Below are 23,163 nucleotides of genomic sequence, written 5' to 3' on the forward strand. Positions count from 1 at the left end.
ACCAACAAAATAAATGACTCAGTCTTTGAAAATTTTGAAATTAGACATATGAGAGTTAATGTATATAAGATATGTACATGCAATTTTTTTTTGTAATTACAGAACTATTTGGGAAAAATTATTACTATTGATATATTTTAACACATTTATCTGTTGCTTATTAATTCTTTTTTTAGTTTATAACATGTTTCTTAATTATTGATCAATATGATTACATTTTTCTCAGTATTCTCATGTAATTATCTAATGTTAAGCCCTTCAAGGGAAAGTACTACAGTTTTATTCAATCTCATTTCTCTCCAATAACATGATAGATCTTAAGGATGATTCCATGTGAACCCTCCTAAAGCCTGACTGTTATCCCTGAAGTAGCAGTAATGTAGATGCCTCCCAAATATCGTCTATCCCTTCTATCTTAGAAACAGAATCTTCATTTTATTTAATAAAGCAATGTTCCCAGCCAGAAAGGTACATTGCCTAGCCTCCATTGTAGCTAAATATGGTCGTGTAACTAAATTGTGGTCAGTGAGATTAAAAAGAGAAATATTTCATGGAAGGATGCTTAGTCAGTTAGGAAGTGTAAATTAGACTATTTCCTGCTTTTCCCTTTCCCTTTTTCATAAAATGAGCAATGGTAGCCCTACCAACTATCAAATGGTAGCTCTACCAACTATCTAAGAATATGAATTGAATTTGAAGATAGAAATAATATTTCACAAATATGAAAGAGATTATAGAATTTAAGTCCCTTTAAATTCAGCAAGCTTGCAAGACTCAAAAGAAATACCCTAATTTGGTTAAGTATGATTTGTTGTCACAACTATCATCTCCTCAGAAATTTTTCTGTGTGGCAAAACTTAGCTGAAAATTACATATCCTCTAAATCATCACAGGTAAGATTTTGTATGAAACGTTGTTTCAAAGTTAAAGGAATCTGTGAGAGATTTGGAAAGTACTAACCCCCAAATCCATCAATTTTCTTGTCTTAACATAAAATTGGCTATATTCTGCCATCACTGCTTCCTTGGTATCTGTTTTTTCAGTACAAATTGTTATCACTGGGCTTAGTATAACTGGACTTCTCATTGTTGCTTCAAGATATTCTCCCTTACTCTTCTCTAAATCCCTAGCTTTTATACTCATTTACTTATAGGTTTTATGACCCTGCTTGTTCTTGTAATTTAACATACCCTGTTTATTCCCCAGCTCCTACCAATCCATTCCACTTCTGGCATGGTTACACCAATTTACATATTTAAAAAAACAATTTTTCTAACTCTTAGGCCTTTCCTTTCTATCCACAGCTCTCCAATGATGATGTCAACCCTATCTCAAACACTCACTCTCCTAGTCATACGTGAAAGCATACCTTGGCATTACTAGTAAGAGTAATATTTTCATAAATCCAGTGTCATCCTATTCTCTGACTACCTCTTCCCAATTTTCAAGCTCATTCATTCTAGTATTTCCAAATCCAACATTCTCTCAAGTCCATTAAGAGCTCCAATCCATTTATCCTATGACCTTTTAATTGTTACTAATTCACATGATTCCTTCTTTCCATTTCTAACCTTGCAATAGAGATCACTTTAAAACATAAGCCACATGACTCATTCCTCTTCTGCTATTCTCTCCTTTGTCCACATTTTTCCAGTCACATTGACTGCTACACTATTTTCAAATATGCCAGGAACAACCCTGCTTTAAAGCCTTTATAACTACTTTTCTTTTTGCCTATTCCCCAGATATTTATTTAACCAGGTCACTCACCTCTTCAGGTCTTCAAGTCTTTGTTCATCTCATCTTCTCAATCAGGCTTACCTAACCAAACTATTTCATAAATCTTTCTGCCCTTCATTCCAATTCCTGCTTACCATACTCTTGTTTTTCTTTCTACTCTTCCTTTTTTCTATTGACGTTATAACAGATTATAGCAAACTTAATGGCTGAAAATAAAACAAATTGATCATCTTATAATTCTGCAGGTAGGGTTTCAACATGGAAGTTCAGGGCAAAATCAAAATGTCAGCAGGGCAGTGTTCCTTTCTGGAGGGTCCAAAGGAGAATCTGTTTCCTTGCCTTTACCAGTTTCTAGATGCCAACAACATTCCTTGGCTCATGACCACTCTCCTCCATCTTCAAAGACAAGAACTGTGGGGAATCACTCTGATTTTCCTCTATAGTCACATTTCCCTATGTTTCCTTCCTCCATTTTTAGGAACCCTGTGATTACTTTGGACCCACCCAGAGATAATCCAGGATAATCTCCCTATTCTAAGATCAGTTGATTAGCAATCTTAATTCTAACTTGAACATAAATTCTCTTTGTCACATACCATAACATTTTCAAAGGTTTGTAAGATTAGAATGTGGACACCTTTAGGAGGTATTCTACTTTCTACTATCAAATGGTAGCTCTACCAACTATCTAAGAATATGAATTGAATTTGAAGATAGAAATAATATTTCACAAATATGAAAGAGATTATAGAATTTAAGTCCCTTTAAATTCAGCAAGCTTGCAAGACTCAAAAGAAATACCCTAATTTGGTTAAGTATGATTTGTTGTCACAACTATCATCTCCTCAGAAATTCTAGATCATCTTATATCTAGAAAGTATTCTACTTTCCATGCCATACCACGTATACATAAGTCTGTTTCGTGACTATTCTGTTCCATTTATCTATTTACCTATCTTTACACCAAAACTGCAGTCTCAGTTACTGATATTTATCATAAAAATATTGATATCAAGTAGTTGAGTCCTTAACACAGTCCTTTATTTTATTTTATTTTATTTTATTTTTAATCTATTCTAGGTCCTGTGTTTTTTGATAAAAACTATAGAATAGGCTTCAATTTATGCACAAAAGCTCTTTGGGAATTTTATTGGGTTGCCTTGAATGAATATGAAGAGAATTTAAAATGAGTAAGAATAAAACATTTTTTAAAGGAAACAAAAATGAGTTTCAAAATTTATTTACATAATACATTTCTTCATTAATATAGGTCCTGTTCAATTTCTCTTGGTAATATTTTATATTTTCATGTAACAATGTTAAATACCATGTATTACATTTGTTACTATTTTATTTTTTTATACTATTGCAATGGTACAATTCTTAAATCTTTGTTTTCAATTCTTTGCTACTAGTATATAAGGACAATTGATTTTTGTGTATTGACCCTATATCCTATGAGAAAGGTAAATTCACTTGTTTTAATAGTTTTAAGTTAAATTTCTTAGGCTTTTCTATATAAACATGTATGTTGTCTTCCAATAGCAACATTATTACTTATCTCTTTCTGGACCTTATGCTTTTTATTTTCTTGTCTTGCCCTATTACAGTCTAGGACCTCCAGTATAATGTCAGATAGAAGGCGTGAGAATGAGGAAAGTTACCATTTACCCAATCTAACAGCAAAGGCACTTGATATTTCACAATTAGGATAAGAATAGCTGTAGGATTTTATTGCTAGCATTCAGCAGATTGAAAAAGTGCCTGTCTATACCTAGTTGTCTGAATGGTACATGTATTAAGTAGCCATTTCTCTTAAAATGAATTTGAGAAGAAAGAAAAATGTTATATTTTATATTTACCCTAATAGTTACTGTTTTAGGTGACATTAATTTCTTATTATAGATCCGATGTTCCATTTTATGGCATTCCCTTTCATACTGAAAACCTTTTTTTAGCATTTCTTGTAGTGTAAGTCTACTAACTAAGAATTCACTAAGCTTTCATTTATGTTAAAAGGTCTTTGTTTTGCCTTCCGATGTAAGATATATTGCTACATGTAGAACTCTGAACTTAGAGGTTTTTGTAAAGAATCTTAAAATTTTTATTCCATTTTCTTCTCTCCGTTGTTTTGCTGAGAAGTCAGTCATCTTTCATATTATTGTTCCCCTTTGTGTAATGTATCTATTTTCCCCTCCACCTGCATTCAAAAATTTTTTTTTTCTATTTTGATTTACAGCAATTTGCCTATAGTATGTCCAGATATAGTTTTCCTTCTTTTCATTCTGCTGGGTTTTGCAAAATTTCTTGGGTCTGTATGGTATGTTTTCAAAAATTTGAGAATATTTTAACCATTGTTTCTTCAAAAGCTTTTGATCCCCCTTCTCAACTCACTGCAATTATATCATTTAACTGAAATTAGACTGAGAGAAATCACCAATAAGTGTCTGTACGCTATATCCATCTAATGCTCTTTTCTTTATTATTATTTTCTGAATCTTTTGATTATAACCGTCACTGTTGACTATTTCTTTCTGACATCACTTTCTACCTCTATGACTTGTGAAAGATCACTTTTTCCATGTTCTCCTCCAGTATTTCAAACCTGTATTCTCTGTCTCTAATATTAGATATTCTTTCTTATTATTAGCCTTAAATGATTGTGTCACCTAGACATCATGCCTTTAGCCTATTCATTTATTGTTATATATATTTTCTGGTGATTTCTGACAAATTTTGTCTTTGACCTTGAATTCTTATTAAGACTTACCATCATATCCAACTTGCACTGAAACACTGCGAGCAAGTGAATGCAGAACTCATTCGCAATTCTCTTTTTATGTCTTTTTCGATGGCACCTCCATTTATGCAATCACCCAAGCCAATGATTTTGGTGACCTTTATAAATATATTATCTTCCTCATTACTAGGCACTCTGATCAGTCATCAAACCCTGCCAATTCTAACCCCCACTCTTATTGTTGTAATTTAATTCAGGCCCTTATCACTGTGACCTTAACCATTATAAAAGATCTGGACTTATTTTTTCTATTCTCAGTTCTATTAATCTGCCTTCAAGGAAATGTACACATTTCAAAATACAAATTGAATCTTCTCCTTTCACGGTTGTAAACCATTAAACATTTCTCCATAATCAAAAGATACTAAACTAGCTCTTCAGTCTGGAATAAATGTCATTCCTAATATACCCCTATATACCTCTCCAATTCTGACTCTTAATTCTTTTGCTATAATTTATTATTGTTATATATCCCTGAACATTCTGTACTATCCTTTCCACTTTGTCCACAATTAGCTTTCTTTAGTTGTTTACCCGGTGACTTCTTATTTTTTTCTCCAAAGCAAGATGATATGTCACCCACCCTATGAGGTGTCTTTTAACAAAGTTATTCATTCTCTTTCTTATTTTACTTCACTTTTGTACAGAATAGTATATTTTCATTTGCCAACTTAATAATATTAGTGTATATCTGTGTACTTTTCTGTATTTTCTGCCTTTCATATTGTGTCAACAGTGCTTAATAGAGCTCTTGGCTTATGATAGAAACTTATATTGCTTTTTCTTTTTTAAGCTTTCAGTCACTTTCCTTTTTTTTTTTTTTCCCTGCTCTCTTTTTCCTTTTCAATTTTTTTAGTTTTGTTTTCTCTCCCATAATAATATTCTAATAGTAGAAAATTAATAAAAGATGTATTTACCTGTATATGAAACATGTACATTCCAACTGAGTGATCTTTTTTCTTAAAATCGTAATTATGTAAGGTTAAAATGGCTATGATCAATGGCCTAAATACTTCCAAACCAAGCACAGTGTGGAGTATATATCACTTAATGCCCTTTTATTCAAGTGCTTAATTTAATCATGAGAATTTAATAAGAATTTGATGTTTTAATTTTTTTCTCATTTTCAAAAGTATTTCCAAAAAATTATGTTGAAGATATAATGAACTTTTGTGAGCTTATTTTAAGTTATTCAACTTGGGAAAATTAGCTGAGATAATAAACAAAATATTATTAATATTCAGTATTTTTTGCAGTTTATTGCCACCATTCCATATGAAGAATGATGTTTATGAAGATATTTAAGATATATGAAGATATTTATTTAGATGATGTGGAATTTCAAAAGATATAGTAAAGATTAACACAAACAACTATATCTTTACAGTTTAGTTATGGATCAAGTTCTTGCAAAGATTATGATTTATCTTTCCTTTAAAATAGAAATATTCATTTTTCTCTATACTTTAGTTACTAAATACATTTAAGCTTTAGAATTATGATGTGGAATAAAGTAATGTTGCACTTTTTCTTATCCACTTCTATAAAAAATGAAGATATAAATATACTAAATAAAATTTCATAAAGGTTTCATAAATACCATGTACATTGTTTTTTGATTAATCATTTTCCCTTCTGAATATAGCATTTGCATTAAGAAATACAGATTTTTCTACATATTTCATTCAAGTCATAAAAATCTTAGAGATGATAATTTTCTTTTTCCTTGTTTCAGAGTGTTCTCATGGAAGCTTTTCTCCTCCAGACATGTAACTGAGTTAGTCGACAAAATATTTGGTTAGTAGAATATAGCAAATATTTTTTTCAAAAGGAAGATAGGCAAATGTAACAAAACCTATTATTTCCATGAAAAAATATACATAAACTACTAAATATAACAACCTTATAGACATATACAGAGAGTGAGAGGGAGAGAGAGAGTTCTGTTTCCTCTGACTAATAAACATAATATAGTTAGACTTGACAAACTGCAACTGATTTCAAAATTAGTGTTATATGAATATGTCAAGGGTTTTTTTTTTTTTTTTTTCATTGATACTTAACTTCAGTACTAATCATTAAGAATAAATGGGGGAAATGTGTGACTTTAAAATATTAGGCTAATTTTCAACAAGTGTTAATTACCTAAAATTTTATCACAGTCACAAAATCAGGGATATTTCAGTCTTTGAAAGTATTTTTGGCAGTACTACTGTTTGGAGATAATATGAATAATAACTCCCCACCCCCCACCATAAAGCTATCATCTAATTTCATTTTGGTTAAATCCTAATTGGAAGAGAGGTGCAAGAATTTATTTTCATTATTTCCAATATAAATTATTTTTATCTATTACATAGTGAAAATAATAATAGTGTTTATTTAACCCAGTTCTAATTCTAGCTGTGTATTTAAAAAGTTAAAGTGAAATCAATAGATAATTACATTTCCAACACTTTTTCTCTCTGAACAGGAAAGTATATGTTTAATTTTGTTGTTTTTGTTTGTTTGTTTTTTTCACCTACTAGCATCCTATGTTTTATAGCATATCCCATCATTTTCCCAGCTAAAATGCTTAGAAAACTTGCTGCAAAAAACAAAACAAAACAAAAACAAACAAAAACCCAGACATCTTTTCATTAAATGCATGTTAAACCATTCTAAATATTTTTTACAAAAAAACAATAATCCCAGAAATTGTCTCTTTAAAATGAGAGGGCAAAATACATAGTTGAAAAGAACAAAATCCACAATAAGAAATGATATAATCAACTATATAGAGTATATTAAAACTTAAATTATGTATTCACAGGATAAAATAATTGCCACTTGTTTCATATGTTAATTGTTAGTTTCTACTTTATGGGAAATTGCTGAAATTATTGCAGCATCAGAATTGATATCAGCTTTTGTCTTGGTTTTCTGAGACAGCCATCTACATCCTTCTATGCCTAACTTGCCCATTGCCTTGTAAAAAAATCAATAAACAGAAAACTGAAATAAATAGTTAGGAGACCAGAAAGGGGGAGTTCTCAAGCACTGCAATGATAGAAGAGCCCAGCATGAAGAAGAAAAATTCCTTTTCTTTCCTGGAAAAAACTGAGCCAGTGGAAGTCCATGGCATATTTTTTCATTATAACCCTCCCAACTTCCCTTTCCCCTCTATAAAAGTGTTCTTCCTTTGCCCTGTGGGAACTCACACATGGTTTGCCATTGTTGCACACTCCAAATTGCAATTCTCTGCTGATCCTGTATAAACTTATCTTTACTGAAGGAGTATCTAGGAATCTATCTGTTTAGGCAAACATTTGGTGGCCCATGTGAGGACCAGAGATGATCTTGTTAGGCTCCCGGGTTGGTAAGCAAACAGTTGCAATACTACAATTGAGCCCATTGTGTTCACTGCTTTTCCTGCCAACCCTGGAGTTTGAAGATATTTCTTCCTTCTGGATCCAAACTCATACTATCTTTGTCTTTTAAGTTCCTCAGGTTTTATTTGGGATCTGTCTTAAGGTTTTAGAGGTAGGTCTTGTTTTGTATGGGAGTACTCATTTTTCACTTTTGTCTGAATTAGAGATCAGCCTGTTTCAACCACAGCTGGCTGAGACACCATTGGACAATTCCTTTGGGAACAGAGGCTGTTGCATTTAAACTGTGTCAGTTCAGCCTAGGAGCTGCTCTCTGGAAAGTGGGTGAAAACTCTTACTGTTTGCTCCAGGACTAAGCCATTTCATTAGAACTGGCAGGTATTAGCTTGCAGACTGTTTGAGCTGCAGGATGTTTGAGTTACAAGGTGCTGAACTGATCTGTTTGAACTGCATGCAAATTATTCTTTTGCTCTACAGAAAAATTCATGAAAAATGGGATCCCAGTTATATAAATATTTCTTAGATAACTACAGGGACTCTGGCTGATTTTATTTTTAAAAGCTGTGGTCCTTCCTCATGAGCATTTCTCACTAAAAGGACTCATTGGACCAAAGATAATCTGGAATATCAATAGCCATTATGGAGAAATTTTGTTATCCACAAACTTAATTTTCTCAAAACGAAACTGAGCTACAATAACGCAAAATTTTCCAAAACTGGGCATAATGCTTATTTCAATTGGTACTTTGAAGCTTCCCAACCATTATCAAGAGCCTAAAATTGCTGTTCTGCAGAATAAGATTTTAAGAATAAAAGAGGCAAACAAATAATTTTAAAAAGATAAAATTGCTCACAAAGACTCAAGCTCTTCTTCCTAGGCATCTCTATCTCAGGCTTCACCTATGACGCCATCTTGTCTCTCTGTTGTCTCGTCATGGCCAGACTGTACCTCCAGCTCCATCTTCCTCCTTTCCTTCTACACCACCTGCACCTCAAATACACTCTCAATTTCTCTCACTAATTATTTTGCCAAAGTTCCACTTTTCTATGAAACTCTCCCCCCTTCCTTTTCCTCTGACCTTTTCATAACAAGTCCTTTTAAAATTAAGCTTTCTGAGGATCCAGAGTATAAATACTTAATTTTTTTGTAATATTCTCTGGACTAAACCTGCGACTAAAGCTGAACTGTGAGTCATAGTGAAAGATTTTTCCAAAGTAACGAAATTTTCTCACAGATTTGTTGAAGAATTAATAGTCATTCAAACTTTTCACCTTGTTTCTCTGACTTATATCAGCTAGTTCATATGCTTGTTGGTGAAGGCTAGGACCAGCATGGGATGAATACTACTAATTGAGAAAATCTTGAAAAATGTCTAGAATCACAACAGGGAGTCCAGCCAGCCTGCTAACTTATTATATGATCAGGCTTGGGAAATCGCTAGGAACTTCACTGAGCAATTCCTAAGGCTTTAACAAAGGCTGTTGATTGGAACAAAATTCAGGATTGCACACAAAAATCTGACTCACCTGTCCATGATTATTACAACTGACTTCAGAAATTTTTAAAAAATTTTTGGTTGCATCTCGAGCCTTGCAGGATCTCAGTTCCCTGACCAGGGACTGACCCCTGGCCACAGCAGTGAAAGTCAGGAATCCTAACCACTAGTCCACCAGGGAACTCCCAAATTCAGAATATTTTTAAAGAAAATTCTGGTCTTCCTTCAGATGTTGATTCCACTCAAGTAGTTTTTAACTCTGTGCTTTTTAATTGGCTGAACCAGGACCTTTCTCTTCTAGTAAAAATAAGCAGGATTAAATGGGACGCTATGATCACTCTAGATTTAGTTAATCTGGCAAACCCGCTCTCTAACACACTTAAGAGCCACCTAAAAGGAAGGTCACCAAAATCTGTAATCTTCAAATCCACCAACTGAAGACCCCCAAATGAAACCAAAACCCTGCTAATGTATGCTATTATTGCAAAGAGCCAGGGCATTGAAAAAGACAGTTACAAATTTAAGTGGTCTATGTAACTTCAGTTCTCTGACCAGCCTTTCCAAAGTCCTCTGAGTTCTCAGTGACATGACTCCAAGGAACTACGGAAACTCTTCACAATTCTTCCTTTTAATCAGCTTGAAGAAACATTTCTCCAGATTGGGGACAAATCTCTTCTAGACTTAACTGTCATCAGATCACACTCTCAGTGCTCAACCCCACTGATATAAAGCAGCCCCTGCCTCAGAACACTAAAACAGTTCAAATATTTGAGATCGTTAATGAACTTCAAGGGGTTCCTGTCTCTGAACCCATTTCCTTTTGTTCAAGCTTTTCAAGAGACTCCTACTTTTTTCTTCTTAGTTTCTCCACCTCTATTCATTTATTATGCTGTGACATCTTACAGAAGTCCCATGCCAGAATTTCTTTGTCCCAAAAGAGGGAAATAATTCTAGAAATTGAGAGCAGTCATCAAAGAAAACCAGCAAGTGAATTAAATAACCTCTGATGTCTTTTATTTGTTCTGTCTCCTAAAGTACCAAAGCTGATCCTGAGACACTGATCATTTGTCCCAACTGAATCAGCTACCATGCTCATTACAGGAAAAATCTCCAACTGATATTGGTAAAATTCACAGTGTACATCCCATAAAGATTTAAAGAGAGCCCTCAAAATATTTTCCCAAAATTAATCAGTGCTCTATAAGTAAAGAAGTCCTTCAAGGCATAAAGCTATAATAGAAGATTATAAGGATCAAGGCCTCATTATTCATTTTCTAGCCCTTGTAACACCCCCATTTTACCAGGGAGCAAACCTGTGGGCCACAGGTGGAAGTTAAACCAGGACCTCCGATCAAACAACATTGTTTTCCCTTGACCCTCTGTCATTCTTAACCCTCATACATTACTAACATCCACTTCAACAGGAAGCAAGCTCTTTACTGTAATTGATTTAGGCAGTTCATTCTTTAGCATTCTGTGTATAAAGCTAGCCAATACCTTTAGCCTTCACTTGGAAAGAAAAATAGTTTACCTGGATAGTAATGACTCTGGGTTTACTGAGAACCCTTATTTCTCACAAATCCTGAAGGCTGATAAGGATATAAAGTTCCCAAGAGTTTCTACTTTGCTGCAATATATGGATGATTTGCTTCTTTGCTTTTCTCAAGCCTCCTTACTAAGGAAGACAATATCCACTTGCTAATGCTTTTAGCCTTAAAGGGACAAAAGTTGGCCAAAGAAAAATTGCAGTTTGCTCAAACCCAGGATTGATATTTAGGGTATGATATCAGAAAAAGGGCTATACCTAGACCCAGATAGACTTCATAGTATACTAAGCTTCCTAAAACACAAACTAAGTGCCAACTGGCAGGTTTTCTTAGGTTAGTTGGTTATTGTCAAAATTGGATTCTAAGTATCTGTCTTATGTCCAAATCTCTATATATTTTATTCAATAATGACAACCCTGACCTCATTTTATGTGTAGATCTGAAGAACATATTCTTCAAGGCCTTAAAAGAGAGTTTGATGAACCCAGCTACCCTTGGACATCCCAATTATCAGATTCCCTTTTTTTTCTTTTTGGATAAGAAGAAGAAGGGAATGCCCTTTGGGGACTCACCCAAAATCATGGGGACCATTATCAACCCGTAAAGTATTAAAGGCAGTAACTGGACCCTGTGGAATGGGGATAACCTCACTACATTATAGCTGTTACTGCTATTGCCCTTTTGGTTAAGGCCACTGAAAAACTTATTGTGGGATCCCCTTTAACCATTTTTTCTTTTACCTCATGCAGTAGAAGCTCTTCTGAATTCTCATCACACTCCACATTTCTCAGCCAGCTGCCCCACCTCCTGTGAAGTCTTTTTGTTAACTGCCCCTCACATAACTCTCTTACTGTTGTGATAACCTTAACCTGACTACTCTTTTCTCTCTGTCAACTAATTACTCATGTCTGATTAAGGCTGACAGCCCACCCTTGAGGCCTCCTAATAATCTACATGAAATTCCATTGGGTAACGTTTACTTCTCATAGTTCACTGATGGTTCTTATTTGAAAGATGGCAATGGCAAATATTACATTGAGTATGCTATTACAACTCTGGTACTGTTGAAGCAACATTTTTAGCTTTGGCTACTTCAGCGCAATAGGCTGAATTATAAGCTTTTACACAGGTTTGTACTTTAGCCATGGGCAAAACCGGCAATATTTACACTGATGGTAGATACATGCTTTTGAGTAGTTTATGATTCTGGAATGTTGTGGATGCAATGTGACTTCCTTACTTCCAGTGGAAATAAAATTAAAATGTCTCCTATATTCAGGAATTATTGGATGCAATACTCATACCTGCTGCTTTAGCTATTGTTAAGATTTTAGGCCATTTTAAACTTGACTCTCTGGAAGGTAAGGGAAATCATATTGTTAATATTTCTGTGAGGAATGGTGTCTTTAAGGAAACCAACAGCAGCTAAACCTCAGTCATGGTCCAAAAGGGTATTTCCCCAAATGATACTTAGAAAAACTGGCCAGTGAAGTCCAACAATTGACCTCAGAAAAGAAAAAATTAAAGTTTGGAAATTTAACAATTGTTGGTTTGGTAAAAAGAGAAAGCTCTGGTTTGGACCAAATAACAACCCAGTCCTACCAGAGATTCCAAAATTTCCACTTCTCACCACCCTACATGCATTAAATCATTGATCTACTGACAAAAGGATAGCAGTCAAAAATCAATATTGGTGAGAAAACATTAGCAAAGCTGCAAACTTTCCTACCACACTTGTTCCACTTGTCTAAAGTAAAACCCAGGGAGGCTTGTTCATACTGCTCCCTGCCAGTTCATACTATCTAATGGACAATTTCAAGTCTGACAAATGGATTTGATATAACTTCCTCTGTCTAATCGATAATAAATATGTTTCAGTCATGGCTTTTATATTTTCACACTGGACTGAAGCCTTCCTTTGCAGCTAGGCTACTGCCTCTTGTGTGGTTAAAGTTCTTTTGGAAAAGATTATCCTTATCTGGGGAACTCCTCTCGAACTTCATAGTGATTGGTCAGTGCTTCAGCAAGTCTGTGCTGTTTGGTTTGTTTTACTACACTTTCACTGTGCTTGCTACTCTCAATTATCTGGTTTAGTCAAACAAACTAATGGCATTATTAAAACTCTACTGGCAAAATTTGTAGAAGCTTTCTAAATAGCTCAGCCAAAATTTTTGCTGTTCGTTCTTCTAAATCTCAGATCCACCATTTTTGGAACTCATAAACTTTTACCATTTGAGATAGTCACAGGATGTCCAATGCACTTGGCTTCTGCTTCTTGAGGAGATAAAACGAGAAATATTCCAATATTGTAAAGACCTAATTGCTTCTATTAAAAGTATCTTTAATGTTTTCATTTTGCACTCTGGAGACTAAGACTTTCAGCATCACACCCTGCAATCTGGAGGTTTTGCTTATTAGAAAAGACATCTTCCGGAGAATTCTCTTTAACCTCTAATGTAAAGGTCCCTATCATGTACTGCTAAACAATCCTTGCTCAGCCAAACTCCAGGGAATAGACTCTTGGATTTATGTGACATTCCTAAAGAAAGCACCAAACCTGAAAGTAAAGATTTACCCAAATTGAGGCGCATGACATATGATGAGACAGTTTTCCCAAGATATCTAGACCACATCTGTCAGAAATTTGTCACCAATTTTTTATGATGACAGAATGCTTCAGATGATCTCCAATGTCTATGATTTTGATAACATATGGACTTCAAATAAAATGGGGCTGAGAGTTTTCCCTCCTACCCCTCCTTATGACTCCAGTGTGGTTCCAATCTGTGCACTTTCCCTCTGACATGAGACACTACACTTGTGAAAGGTCTTTTTTGGCATCGAGGGACAAAAAAACCATGAAAACTAGAAAACCTGACTCTTGATCAGCCATGATTTCAGAGAAATATCTTTATCAAAAGGGGGACATATAAAAAATTAATAAACAGAAACCTCAATTAAATAGAGTTGGGAGAAAAGAACGGAGGTCTCCCATACCCTGTAATGGTAGCCTAGCAGGAGGAAGAAAGACTCCTGTTCTTTCCTAGCAAAACCTCAGCCAATGAAAAGTCATTGACTCTTTGTTTATTATAGCCCTACCAACTTTTTTCGCCCTCCATAAAAGTGGACTCCTTCCCTTGCTCTGTGGTTACTTGCATGCGGCTGCTCTGGTAGCACAATCTGAATTACAATTCTCTGTTAATCTCAAATAAACCCATCTTGGCTGGAAAAATATCTGGCAGTCTATTTTCTAGGTCATCAATGGTTATATCAGAAGTTATTTCTCTAAGTGGCTTTTTATTTCCATTATCTCTGAGAACTCTAACTTCTTCTATTTTGCTCATGTATTACAGTATGTGTTTAAACTGTGATTTTCTTTGGATTCAAGTTAAAAGTAATTTCTGCATCACAAATAAGCCAATAATACCACTGTAGTTCATAAAGAATACTAGTAAACTATTTGTTTTACTCTTATCACTTTTTAGTTGATATCTTATAAGCTGTGTATTATGAGTCATTTTGACTCTACCCAGGTACTAAGTGAGAGTTCTTTCCACCTTCTAATTAGATTCCTTTGGTCACTTATTACACTTCTTCACATGAATATCTTTTAAATTGCTCTCTGGTGTTTCCCTTGTGCAACTTACCATTTCTCAAAAACTTAACCAAAATTTTCCCTTTCTTTTCATTTCCTGTCTCCTAGGAAACTATATGAAAACTTCATCCAGGCTGGAAGGAGTTCAAATGTTTATATTGGCACATGTTAATCCTCGTAGCAGAAGGTTCTGTTTGTTTGTTTATTTTTGTTACTTGAATTATATTTTGAACTATTTTTGTTATGATTTGTAGTATGTTAATATTTTCTGAGAAGTGTACAATATACTTAAAGAGTCATGGCAGATAGTTTTCATATTTTCTTCTTTGGCTTATCTTTTCAACTGGGAAATGCTCACTTCATAAAGAAATATTTGCCTTTCAATGACAATTTGAGACAACCCATTATCTGGCTAGCATAGAGTAGTTACCACTAACATTATTGATATTTTTACTTTACTAATACATTATTTAAGATGCAGTTTCCGTCTAAACTATGGAAAATGAATGTTACCTTTTTCTGGCTTCTCTTTGGTTTATTTTTTCCTTTCCTCAATTTTTCTTTGACGTATTGCTTAGTTTTCTTAATCTTAGCCATACAGTCTGCTGGGTGGTAGCCAAATAACTGAGAAACTAAATATTCCTTGTTATTTGTTTTCTTCAATCCTTACACTCCAGGACAGAAACCCACCCAAAGGGAACTTCAGAGTAGGCTTTGACCTAAAGTAGGAAAGGGTAAATCACCCCTCTGGGCTAGCATATGCCTCCCGACAACATATTTTCTTGACATCTGTAGATTTTACTGATGAGATAAAGAAGAGGTTCTCCCAAGAGGCAAGAGACAGAAAAACCCCTCTGAAAGGATCAGCTTCCATCATTCTGATTGACAGAGTGGGGAGGTTTATCCCTGCAGTCTGCAAGGCTATGATTTAAATCTTAGCAAACAATGAACAGAGACAATTTATTTGTTCTTTTAGGATTTTTCCCCATCCTCATTTCTGGTGCAATTGTAACAGAATGTGCTAAACTCCACATTGAATTTCTGAGATTTTGAATTTTAATCTTTCTGTCACAACTTGCAGTGGAACCTCAAGCAGGTGACATATCTCAGTTCACTGTTTTTGTTTCCTTGGCAATTGGCTGAAATGACAAATTATGGAAAGTAAATACACTAAATTGAAAACGTGCATTATTTAACACAGTCATTTCTAAAAAAAGAGTAAAAATAGTGTTAAATAATTTGTGTACATAACACAAAGAATTACCTTTTAGCAGAATTCAGTAATTTCCTAATTCAATTGAAATAATCTAAAGAGAATAGTAAATGTATGAAGAAAAATGTAAAACAGGAATATCAGTAAGAAAACTCCCTTTGCCAATAAGTGAGTATTGATAACATGGAGATGAAAAAGTGGGATATAAATGAAGAGATCCAAATTTCATGACTATAACTTATTCTTGGTCATGTGCTAAATATTTTCACATGTGACATTTTATTCAATTTTCAAATATACACTATGCAATTGACGTGCATTTTACGATGGACAGACAGACTTCAACCCAGGCTAATGCATCCTAAGAAAGGAGAAAGGCACAGCAGTTTTTAGGAAATGATTCTGCTGGTGTACATAAATTATGTTTTAATTTTTTTTTTTTTTTCGTCTTACATATGGCAAAGAGAAAAAAAATCTGGTGACAAATGGCTAATTATTGAGTAACTGAGTCAGTCAGTTTAGTTTAGGAGCTATTAAGATAGATGAATTCTCCATTTGTTTAGATAAAAAGTGTTCTAATTATTGTAACCATGGGAAAAGGGGGCAATTTACAAGTTTTGGAGAAAATTTGTTGAGTTTATTATAGGTAGACACCAAATAGTAATAAATATCTTCAATGAGAGACCACTAGCAAATTGGAATTATTTAATTTATTTAACGTATTAAAATTTCTGCAGTGGGAAAAGATTGCATATATTTGTGTGATTTGCTCTAAATTTAGACAATTTTTTTTTCTTTTACTATATGGAAGAAAGTAGCTAACTTGGAACATCTGAAAGAGGCAAAGTTTTAGCCTTTATAAATTAGCCTTATCTTCAATGGGACCTTTAAATTTTGTGCATTAAATTCTGAGAGTTTCATCTTGGGGGTTCTCAATTTTTTTTGTTAATTTTTATTGGCATATAGTTGCTTTACAATGTTGTGTTAGTTTCTACTGTACAGCAAAGTGAATCAGCTATACGTCTACATATGTCACCTCTTTTTTGGATTTCCTTCCCATTTAGGTCACCACAGAGCACTGAGTAGAGTTCCCTGTGCTATACAGTAAATTCTCATTAGTTATCTATTTTATACATAGTATCAATAGTGTATATAGGTCAATCCCAATTTCCTAATTCATCCCGTCCTCCCTTCCCCCTCGGTATCCATACATTTGTTCTCTATGTCTGTGTCTCTATTTCTGCTTTGCAAATAAGATCATCTATAACATTTTTCTAGATTCCACATATATGTGTTAATATACAATATTTGCTTTTTCTTTTTCTGACTTACTTCACTCTGTATGACCGTCTCTAGGTCCATCCACGTCTCTACAAATGACCCAATTTTGTCCCTTTTCATGGTTGAGTAACATTCCATTGTGTATATGTACCACATCTTCTTTATCCATTCATCTGTCGATAGACATTTCAGTTACTTCCATGTCCTGGTTATTGTAAATAGTGCTGCAATGAACATTGGGGTGTATATGTCTTTTTGAATTATGGTTTTCTCAGGGTATATGCCCAGTAGTGGGATTGCCAGGTCATATGGCAGTTCTATTTTTAGTTTTTAAGGTCAATTTTTGAGTGCATCCCTGACAAACTTGGCATTATAAGAGTTATTTACATGGCCACATATTTTAAAAATAGTTTGAACTTACTGAACAGTAGGTTTACATTAAGGTTTAGGCAGAATGCCAACTACAGAATTTAAATCACCAAAAACACATTATATATATATATATATATATATATATTTTTTTTTTTTTTTTTTTTGTCTAAAGAAATACACATTTGGGATCTGCAGAGTGACATCAACAAGATGGCTAAGTGGGAGATCCCAGACTGTGTCCCTGCAATAAGATAAAAAATTAGACAACAATAAAATTAGATCAACAATTAGATCCACAAGCAAAAATAGCTCTGGGAGAGACCTGGAATCCACATAAGAAAATTCAACAACACTGGGAAAAAAAAAAAAAAAAAAACCTTGACAATAAATACACTGAAGAAGGAAAAACTTTTATTTTGCTCACATAATCCCATCCTCTAAGTCAGAATCGCTTAGCACCAAGGGAGAACTCCCCTGTTCAAAAAAAAGTTCCCCTCACAGAAAGAGAGTGGGGTGATCAATAATTTTCCCAGACTTTGGGGGCACCGCACAAATGCCTTGCTTCAGTTTCACCCCACCCAGAGACCAGTAAAACTGAGACTATATAGACAGCTAGGGTAAGGAGGAAAAGCAGGAGCTATCAGTGTCAACCATACAGCAAAAGCCACTGCAGTACCCAGTGACCTGCTCTGAAGTGACAGCTGCGTTGGACCCCCTGCTGATTTCAACAGCTTTCCCCTCACAAGGGACCTCTTATGACCTGAGTTTCAAAATATTCACATGTTATAGACATATTTAGAAGTCCATAAATATTACCAACATGAATAGATTCTTTATTTTGTGTTTTTCTCTACAATCTTTATTACCTGAAAATATCTAACAATTAGCATAAAGAAAGAATCAATGGAGATCTGGAAAAAATATGTTTAGCTTTCAAAATATGCATAAAATACATAGAAGCTAAATAACTTATTTCCTTACTACTATAATAATATAGAAGAAAATATGTTTTGTAAAAGTCCATTTCACAATTCCACAAAACAATTCTCAGCAGTTTCTAAAAAATATATATATACATGTACCTTAGGTAACTTGTATAGCCAGTACAAAATAGGAAAATGAAAAGTCCAAATGAAATAAGACTTTGTTGCAAATAGACAAGATTTAGAACCAGCTGCTAAAGAGTAGGGATATTTAAGGGGAAAAATAAAAGATATGGAAAAAAGTTCATCTCAAAGAATCACTATACCCAGAAAAACATTTTTTTTTTAAATAGTGAACATATTGATAGGGCCTTTATTAACAGAGTCTTTTGAACATTTTACATTTATTTTTACCTCTCCATGAGTTCTATATATCTAACCTCATGTTAGAGAGGAATGTATTGAACTAGAGAGGTTATGAAAGTGTGCAAGTGTGTATAACTAGTAAATAGTGAAGATTTCAACAAGTGTTCTTAATACACTATTATACAGGGAATTTAAAAATTGTTGTCCAATCTCATTTGCTATGGTCTTCATGTTTGTGTCTCCACCACCATTCATATGTTGAAATCCTAACATACAAGGGTGGTGGTGTTAGAAACTGGAGCTTTTAGATGGGGATTAGATCATGAGGGTAGCGCCCTCATGGGTGGGATTAGTGTTATAATGAAAGAGATTCCTCCCTAGCCCTTCCACCATGGAAGAATACAACGAGCAGTCTGAGAGGTGGGAGAGGACCTGGCCCTGCTGACACCCTGACCTTGAACTTCCCACCTCCAGAATTGTGAGTAATAAGTTTATGTTGCTTATAAGCAACCTAGTCTATGCTACTTTGATATAGCAGCCTAAAGAATGGACTGAAAATAGAATTAACAAGCAATTAGAACTTGGAAAGAAAAGCACCTATGAATTTTGAAAATTATGGAAGAAAGATTGAGCACTTACAAGTACACAGGTTGATTACTTAAAAGAAATAGACTGCCAGATATTTCTCCAGCAAGGATGAGTTTATTTGAAATCAGCAGAGACTACCAATTCAATATGTGCAGCCATGGAGAGGCACATGTAAGTTCCCAAACAGCCAGGGAAGGAAAACACTTTCACAGAGAGTGAAAAAGAAGTTGTGAGGGCTACAGTAAGCAAAGAGTCCATGGCTTTTTATTGGCCGAGTCTCTGAGGAAAGAAGAGGAGTCTTTCTTGTTCCTGTTGGGCTCTGCTGTCATCAGAAACATGAGAGCTCCCTCTTCTAGTATTCCCAACTTTACTTAATTGAGGTTTATGTTATTAATTTTTCACACTTACACCTTTTGATCAAAATATTATTGAAAGCTTGGCTAATCAAGAGTCAGGTTTTCTAGTTTCATCAGCTTTTTGCCCCTCAATGCCAGAAAAGAACTTTCTCAAGTGTAGTGTCTCATGTCAGAGGGTAAATGCACAGATTGGAAATATCTTGACATCACATTTCAGTTACAAGGAGGGGTAGGGAGAAAAATCCTCAGGCCCTCTTTATCTCAGGTCCATGTTATCAAGATCATAGACATTGGAGATCACCTGAAGTGATATGTCATTATCAAAGGTTTGGTGACAAATTTTCAACAGGCTTGGTCTGGATATCTTGGGAAAACTGCCTCATCACATGTCGTGTGCTTCAGTTTGGAAAAATCATTACTTTCGGGTCATCAAATGATGTACAGGTCTAGTTAGGAATGTCACATAAGTCCAAGAGTCTATTCCCTGGGCTTTGGTTGAACAAGGGTTGGTTAGAAGTACATAATAGGGGCCTTTCCAGAAAGGTTGAAGAGAATTCTCCTGGAGATGTCTTTTCCAATAAGCAAAATCTCCAGGTTGCAGGGTGTGATGCTGAAAGTCTTAGTCTCCAGAGAGTGCAATATGAAAAGATTATGGATATTTTTAATAGAAGAAATTAAGTCTTTGCAATATTGGAGTATGTCTCCTTTTACCAGTTGTGTGTCAGATGAAGCAGGAGCCAGTGCATTGGGCATCCTTTGACTGTCTCAAAAGGTGAAAATTAATAAATTCCAAAAGTGGTGGATCTGAGATTTAAAAGGATCAATAGCAAAATTTTTGACCAAGGTATTCAGAAAGCCTCTACAAATTTTTCCAATAGAGCCTTAATAATGCCATAAGTTTGTTTGATTAACCAGAGGATTGAGGGTTGTAAGCACAGCAAAAGTGTGGTAAAGCCAGAAAAACATCAAAGACTTGTTGAAGCCCTGGACAGTAAAATTCTTTTCTCAATCACTATGAAGTTCAAGAGGAGTTCCCCAGGTAGGAATAATCTTTTCCAAAAGACCTTTATCCACAGAAGAGGCAATAGCCTACTTGCAAAGGAAGGCTTCAGTCCAGTGTGAAAACATACAGACCATGACTGAAATATATTTATATCCATTAGAGAGAGAAAGTTGTATCAGATCCATTTGTCAGACTTGAAATGGTCCATTGGGCAGTTTGCTAATGCTTCCCCACCAATACTGATGTTTGAATGTTACCATTTTGTCAATAGGTCAATGATTTAATGCATGTATGGTGGTGAGAAGTGGGAATTTTGGAATCTCTGGTAGGACTAGTTTGTTATTTGGCCCAAACCAGAGCTTTCTCTTTTTGTTAAACTAACAATTGTTGAATTTGACACTTTTATTTTCCTTTTCTGAAGGCAACTGTTGGGGTTTGCTAGCCAGTTTTTCTAATTATCATTTGGGAAAATACCCTTTTGGACCATGACTGAGGTTTAGCTGTTGTTTATTTCCTTAAAGTCACCATTCCTCACAGAAATATTAGCAATATGATTTCCCTTACCTTCCAGAGAGTCAAGTTTATAATGGCCTAAAATCTTAACAATAGCTAAAGCAGCAGGTATGAGTATTGCATCCAATAATTCCTGAATATAGGAGACATTTTAATTTTATTTCCACTGGAAGTAAGGAAGTCACATTGCATCCACAACATTCCAGAATCATAAACTACTCAAAAGCATGTATCTACCATCAGTATAAATATTGCCAGTTTTGCCCATGGCTAAAGTACAAACCTGTGTAAGAGCTTATAATTCAGCCTATTGGGCTGAAGTAGCCGAAGTTAAATATGTTGCTTCAACAGTATCAAAAGGAGTTGCTATAGCATACTGAATGCAATATATTCCACTGTCATCTTTCAAATAAGAACCATCAGTGAACTATGAGAAGCAAACGTTACCCAATGGAATTTCATGTAGATTATTAGGAGGCCTCAGGGGTGAGCTGTCAGCCTTAATCAGACATGAAGAATTAGTTGACAGAGAGAAAAGAGTAGTCAGGTTAAGGTTATTACAACAGTAAGAGAGTTATGTGAGGGGCAGTTAACAAAAAGACTTCACAGGAGGTGGGGCAGCTGGCTGAGAAATGTGGAGTGTGATGAGAATTCAGAAGAGCTTCTACTGCATGAGGTAAAAGAAAAAATGGTTAAAGGGGATCCCACAATAAGTTTTTCAGTGGCCTTAACCAAAAGGGCAATAACAGTAACAGCTCTAATGTAGTGAGGTTATCCCCATTCCACAGGGTCCAGTTACTGTCATTAATACTTTATGGTTTGATAATGGCCCCCATGATTTTGGGTGAGTACCCAAAGGGCATTCCCTTCTTCTTCATATCCAAAAAGAAAAAAAAAAAGGGAATCTGATAATTGGGATGTCCAAGGGTAGCTGGGTTCATCAAACTCTCCTTTAAGGCCTTGAAGAATATGTTGTCCAGTTTTTCCCATAAAATTATGTTAGCGTTGTCATTATTGAATAAAGTATCCAGAGATTTGGACATAAGACAGATACTTAGAATCCAATTTTGACAATAACTAAATAACCCAAGAAAACTTCGTATTTGGAGCTTAGTTTGGGTTTTGGGAAACTTAGGATGCCACGAAGTCTATCTGGGCCTAGTTGTAGCCTTTGTTCTGATATAAGATGTCCTCAACATCATACCTGGGTTTGGGCAAACTGCAAATATCCATTGGCAAATTTATGTCCCTTTAAGGCTAAAAGCATTAGCAAGTGGATGCTGTCTTCCTGTGAGGAGGCTTGAGGAGAGCAAAAAAGTAAATTATCCATATATTTAAACAAATTGGAACCTGTCATGGAACTTTATATCATTCAGATCAGACTTCAGGATTTGTGAGAAATAAGAAGGTCTTGCAGTAAACACTGAGGCATTACTGTCCAGGTAAACTGTTTTTCTTCCCAAGTGAAGGCAAAAAGTTATTGGCTAGCTTTATGGACAGGAATACTAAAGAATGAACTGCATAACTCAATTACAGTAAAGAACTTGCTTCCTGTGGAAGTAGATGTTAGTAATGTATAAGTTTTAGGGAAAACAGTGTGTGAAGGGATGTCAATATTGTTTATTGATTGGATGTTCCGGACTATGGTCCTCCACCGTTAGGTTTTCTCACTGGTAAAATGGTTCATCCTATTAAGAAGCATAGAGTTAAGAGCTACTTGAGTGTAATGAACATCTGAAGGAAGACCAGAATTTTCTTTAAAAATATTCTGAAATCAATTATAGTAATCATGGACAGGTGTGTCAGATTTTTGTGTTCAAGCCTGAATTTTGTTCCAATCAATAGACTTTGTTAAAGCCCTAGGAATTGCTCAGTGAAGTCCCTAGCTATTTCTCGAGCCTGATCATATAATAAGCCAGCAGGCTCGTCTCTCTGTTGTGATTCTAGACATTTTTCAATATTTTCCCAATTAGTAGTGTTCGTCCAATGCTGGGATTTCACC

Source organism: Balaenoptera borealis, assembly GCF_965194805.1.
Source record: "Balaenoptera borealis genome assembly, chromosome: 18".
Taxonomy (NCBI): Eukaryota; Metazoa; Chordata; class Mammalia; order Artiodactyla; family Balaenopteridae; genus Balaenoptera; species Balaenoptera borealis.